Raw genomic sequence first — 6,000 nt, 5'->3', positions numbered from 1 at the left:
TATAAGCTTTCCAGGAAAAATTAGGAAATAGGAGGTTTTGGTTTATGCAGCTTTCTTTTTAAACACGCTTTTAAAACCTAAACTTCAATACAATGGAAAAAAAAAAGGATTTCTTTTTTCTCTGTTACTCTTTTAACCTAAAGATTCTTATTTTATGGGAGGTGGTTTTCAGAAAACGCACCAGCGTTGCTCGGATAACGGCGTGTTTTCCCCCGCTTCATGGAGCGGACGGCGTCGGGGGCGGCAGGTGCCCGAGCGCGCTGATCGCGGGCACCTGCCTCCTGCAGCCTCRCCAAAGCCTCTTCCCAGCGGCACCRGAGCCAGGAGCGAGCTCTGTTTTGCCTCTTAAACAAAAAGCTTACCTGACTTGGGGAGAAGGACAAAAACCAGCAACTAAGAAGCAAGTCTTAGAGGTTTTTGATGATGGAGCTGTGGGAGGAATCGTTCTGGTGCTGCAGCCGAGGATGAGGTGGGACTAGAAGTATGCTGCGGTTCATCTATTTACCTGACTTTTCCAGGGAAGTTATTCTACCACTTATTAGTTCTGGAGGTGAAAATTTTGTCTGTTAAATGGCATGTACAAGTTTATGTAAGCTACTTCYACATGTCCAAGTGCCAGAACATATAGTTTAAATGCTGAGGCTGCTCTAAATCAATTTAAATCTGTTAAAAAAGGATTTAATTAGAGTGCAATAAGGTTCTATGCAGATATTTTAATATCTGTTTAAAATGGTTAYATTGCTTTGGCTAGTGCATGAATATGCTTAAGCTATAAATAAACGATGTCTTTTGCAGTTGCTGTTTTCAGCTGAGACTTGTTACCTGAAAGCGTGTGTAACCTTGTTGTAGAGTAATTGATAAGTAAAATCTAGATTAGGTAAACATGATGCTTCAGAAGAAGTGTTTTAAGTACGTTTCATGACATTACTAGTCCTGTGGGTGTTAGCAGGTGACAGTCTGCTGGGAGAAGTCCCTATATACCAGCTTGTAAGAGTTTCATGTGTGTTGGTGTTATGGAATATGCTAAAGCATGTAGGAGTGGTGAGGCAGCAAAGTAAAACTCTTGCAAAGTAATGCCATGATTACTATGTTWTTAATGATGTTGGTCTCTCTGTAAAGAGGAGAAGGAATTTGCACGTGAGAAATTCTCAAGTTTAAGAAAATGGTAAAGTTGAAGAATTTTGTTAACTTCAGAGGCAGAAGGTAATAAAACACTTCAAATAATCAWGAAAATTTCTTATTCTTACTAAATGTTTGGATGGCTTGAAGTTCATCTACAATCACTGCCTGAATTAGTCTTTATTTTGAATGTTTTATAGCTGTGCTTGACTGTGGTATTCAAGGGACTTGATTTTTGTGTCCCAGAAGTGTTCCAGTGTGTTCTTCTCTTGTACAGATCTTGCAGTAGAAATAATCATCAGAGCTTTTAATTGCCTTTGTTAGCTCTAGCCTTTCCAAGCTGTGCCTCAGCGGTCATCTTAGGCAATTTTTGTTCTATGTATCTGTGTGGGAAAGCTTGTATATGGATCTGAATTTAATGTTTCCTCGTACTTCCAGTTTTATTTAAGTGGAACACATTTATTTTAAGGTTTTTGAGATTTTAATGCCTTAAGTCCGATAAACTTTCTCTTCCCCCCCCYCCTCGCTTTTTTTCCCCCAATGGGTTAGTCTGAGTTACTTTTGCCAAGTTTTTCACATTAGCTATAGACTTGTTATTCTATTTCAATTAATTTCCTATTGTCTTTTTATTTGCCCTGGCTCCTGTTGCATGCCAACTCTGAGATCATATTGCTCTAATCCAAACTCTTCATTGAATTCAGCTTGCTCGTTCTCAGCTATAAATTCCTTAATAGTGCTAGCTCAGAGCACCTTTTTTGCCTTGATGTTGCATGCTGCCAGCTGTTTTCTGAAATTAAGCCTTGGAAAAAGGTACCTTAAATGCTTTCCAGTATCCGTGAAGAATTTTGGATCATAAATACATCTAGGTGACAGGGTTACACTGCTAATTCTGAAATCAGGATGTTGCTTTCCCACAGTTCGCATTATATTCTTATATGTATATTAAAAAGGAAAAAAAATTTTTTTAAAAAGCCCTAACAAATTATGGAACCCATCAAGATGATTGATGTTACAAAGAAAACTAGCTGTCCTGTGATGTGTTTTTTATTTTTTTTAATTCAGATTGTTTATAGTAGGTATGCTTATGAATTTGGTTTAATATCATTCACTTAACCTTGCTGTGTTAGAGGGTTTACTTTTTAATTGTTTTTGTGTGATTGATTCTGAATSAGTTGTTGGTGAGTGTTCATGGATTGCTTTTGGGTCTTCTCTGGATTAAATCTTCTGTATTGTGTTGGGGTGAAGATCAATACTATATATTTCAACAGTCTGGGCATCACTTGCTGTTCATCTTTTTTTTCAAACTTTTCACCATAATCATAAAAGATATGAAGAAAGGCGGGAAAGTGTGTGGGTTTTTTTTGTTAGGTTCAGTTAGTTTAGTTTAAAAAAAACAAAAAAAAAAAMAACAAAAAAAAACATTTACTGTTATAGATGCTGAAATTTTTGTTTGTAGGGTAGTCTTCCTGGACCAATTTCGAGTTTCAGGTATCAAAGAAAGTAACTACCTGGCTAGAGCGTATTTTTTAGAATTAAAATGAACGAAAGTAATTCACTGACCTGAGAAAGACTTTGATTATTGGTCACATTTTCTGCCACAGTGTGTCCTAGTTCAAATGTAATTTAAGACCTATATGATTTCTCCAATTTTATTTGCAGCTTTCTGTGAATGTTATAAGCTTCTTTGCCTTTGGAGTATCCAGCGATACTCGCAGTTTCTCTAACTTCATTTCTTTGCAGTGATTCTATATCTCTGCATGTCTGACAAGGTATGGCTCTTCAGTGAAAACTCTAATAGTGGCTTTGTGATTTTGGGAAAAGGAGTAAGTGCTCAAAAACTGCCTGCATCYCTTATCTGCAATATAGCATACTGCAATCCCAAACAACTATGTCCTGTCCTTGAAAGGATGAATATATTCACATTGTATCTGAAATGCCATTGAATTCCATGTAGGTTGTTTTCTGTTTTTCCTAGTCATTTAACTCTTATTTCCTGCTATTTTGCTTATTTGTTTTGCTGGAACTAATTAAGATTTTGGGCCAGTTTAGAAAAATATTAAGCTATTTAAAAACTAACAAGTTTTTGGAAATTCAAAATTCCCACTGTGTGCTGCCAAGGAAAGGTGCTGCGGCTCTGTAGTCCTAAGCTCAGGTGCGGTATTTTTCTCTTGCTGTCTTTCAGAACTGACAATCTTGGTGTTAATTGCACAGAAAGTGATTAACCCCTCCCCCCCTAATTACTCAGCAAGGTAAATATTGTRCAATATCACAATTTATGTTAGTTTTGGAGCTAAACAGTGCTCTTCAAGCAAAACTCCCTGAGGAGCTGCTAATGCATTCTGCTGCAGATAGCAGCCAGCTGCATAGTGCTTACAGAAATGCAGMCCTTACGCCAGAAGTCAGAAGGATGCGTGCCCAATGGTAAAATCACCTCACCGTGCTGCGTGCAGACGGGAAGAGCTGTGCTGGGCTTTCTTTTGGGGTCTCCTTTTCTTCCCCAGCTCATGAGAGCTACAGCTGTGCCTTACTTCTAAATAAATCCACATGATCTTCTTGGATATCCACAGAAGGCTGAGATAGTCTTGCTCTWTGTATTTGACATTTTTGTCAAATACATGTGCATCAATCATTCGTTAAAAATGAATGTCTATAGAAGCAATAGGGTGCTTTAATAATGTAGAAATAATTGAAAGAAAGAATAGTTGAAGAAATGAATAGTTGTTACAGAGATCTTATTCAATAAATTGGAAAATAAAAATTAAGAATTACAGACTGGATTGGGGTGAAACAAATGGAGTCTTACAACATATTTTACTGAATCCTAGAGAGATAATGCAAAACTTGTATGAAAATGATAATCTGTATTTTTTTTTGAATGACTGACATGTTTAGTGCAATTATTATATGTAAAATTCCTCACAGTGAGTTTTTTTTGTTTGTTTGTTTATACCTTCAAAAAAGGGGGGGGGGATTGACTGTTAGCTTATTCTCAGACTTCGTTCATGTATTGTGTATAAACAGTAATCTTATTTTTTTGAATTGCCTGCTACTTTGGCTCCTACAGGATCATGTATTTTCAGAATAGGTTAACTAGTGGCATGCTTTAAGTAGTTTAAATCAAAATGTAACCTAATAAAACTTGGTTTTCTCCAAACTGTGCGACCACAGTAGTGGGAATGTGAGAATAAGGTTTCTATTTTTCCTTCGGAATGGCTGTTACACGCTTTGGTTAGAATGAGGGAGAACCTCCAGGATAACCTGTGTTTCTCTCTCACCCAGCTCTTTACATCGTGACTCCTGTCACACACATTCGTTGTGCCCAAGTGCAAAGCCTGTGGATAYGATGGAAGAACTGACTTACTTTCTGACCCCTTACCTTCTCCTGGGGTGAGAAGTGTGTGTGTAGCTCTGGAGAAAAATTTAGGCTTCTTACTGTTGTCTGTTGTTAAAGCTCTTGCTCTGTTTTAGGCTCCTTGAGTTTGTAGCTGAAACTTACTTATTCTTAGCACAKCCATAAAAGAATACATATACTATTACTATGAACAAATATATGTAAAATTAGGAGCTTTTTCCTCAATCAAATTTAATTGAAAAAATATTTCACTACTGAAAYTGAGAAGAGAATGGCTGTCCTAGTGAAGAGTAGCATGATAAAGAGTACATAAAAATGGCTATAGTTCACTGATTCTCTTGTAGAGAGAGCAAATACATAATGTAGAACTGGAAAATGCATTATTTTCCAGTATTTTGAAGGGAGAGCTTAGGTTTTCACCTGACACGGGGAGAATCAAGACTTTCTTTTTTAATACCTAGCTAAGAATACAATTTTTTAAACCTGGAGAACAACATGTACGTTACATTCTTCTCTCTTTATGATAATGTTCTATGTTTGTCGGTATGAAACATTTGTTTTTTTTCYGCCCTCAGTTCTTCCTGCTGTCTTGCAGCATCTCTGCATAACCAGTATAACTGTAATTTGGCCTTCTTTAGCACATTACAAGTGTGTGGCTGGAATCGGTGTCAAGGCATATAGCTCTTGTGTGGTTTCCAGGCTGSTGGGTTGTCCCTACACAGATGGGTATCGAGAATGATATCTGTTCTTCACAACTGCCCATGCTCAGAAGTCCTCAGTTTCCCTGACTTGTTTTCTTTATTAGGCCAGCCTAATAGCTTTAAAAAGTGTGTCTGTGTGTGTGTGTGGGGGGGTCCCATTACCTGATCAAGTAAATTATTCATTCTTCTTATAATGTCATTTTAAGCACTTGAATACCATTCCCACTTATCTTCCTCCTGCCTTCTTGCCTTGCAAGCAGCCCTTCCTCATAGATCTGGGGTTATTAGTTTTCTTCTCATATTCTAAGCTTGATCTGATTTTATTATGTCTTTTATTTGACTAAAACTTGACAGAGTAATCCAGCTGAGGTCTTGCTGGTGGTTCGTTAGAGTTCATACGATTTATAGTTCAATATAATCATCAAGTCCTTCTCTGCGAGTACTACTGCTTAGCCATTTTTCCCATATATTTTTATTTTTCTTAGATGTGTGAGCTGCTTTTGCAGGATTTTCTTTAACACTCTTTATCTAAGCTGTTAACTATAAATCTGTATTGTAAAATGATCTCTAAGGAACACTAAAAGTTGGGAAGTAATAAACTTTAGGAAAATTGTTGTTTCCAATACAAGATGCTAATAAAAATATCTATAAAACAGGTAAAAATAAAAACAAGTTAGACACAAAAGACTAATAGCATGCCTCCTCAACTAACGTACTTRAGAAATATTACTGCAAATAATGCAACAAGCCTACTAGGTTAGTAAGGTAGTGGTTAGGTTTTATTTTCATTTGCTTTGATTTTTTTTTTCCTCTTATTTTAATCGAACT

The 6,000-nt window shown here is 36.7% G+C and overlaps 1 protein-coding gene across 2 annotated transcripts in view; it reads left to right on the top strand.

Moving 5' to 3' along the window:
• KCNIP4 (potassium voltage-gated channel interacting protein 4) overlaps nt 1-6,000 on the top strand; it is a 204,670-nt gene that overhangs the window by 53,966 nt on the left and 144,704 nt on the right. The gene's annotated exons all lie outside the window — the stretch shown is intronic.

The sequence above is a fragment of the Rhea americana genome, unplaced genomic scaffold, assembly GCF_003343005.1.
Source record: "Rhea americana isolate MKP2758 unplaced genomic scaffold, rheAme1 scaffold_26, whole genome shotgun sequence".
Taxonomy (NCBI): Eukaryota; Metazoa; Chordata; class Aves; order Rheiformes; family Rheidae; genus Rhea; species Rhea americana.
The sequence above is the reverse complement of the archived record's forward strand: the minus strand, read 5'-3'. Positions and strand labels throughout refer to the sequence as shown.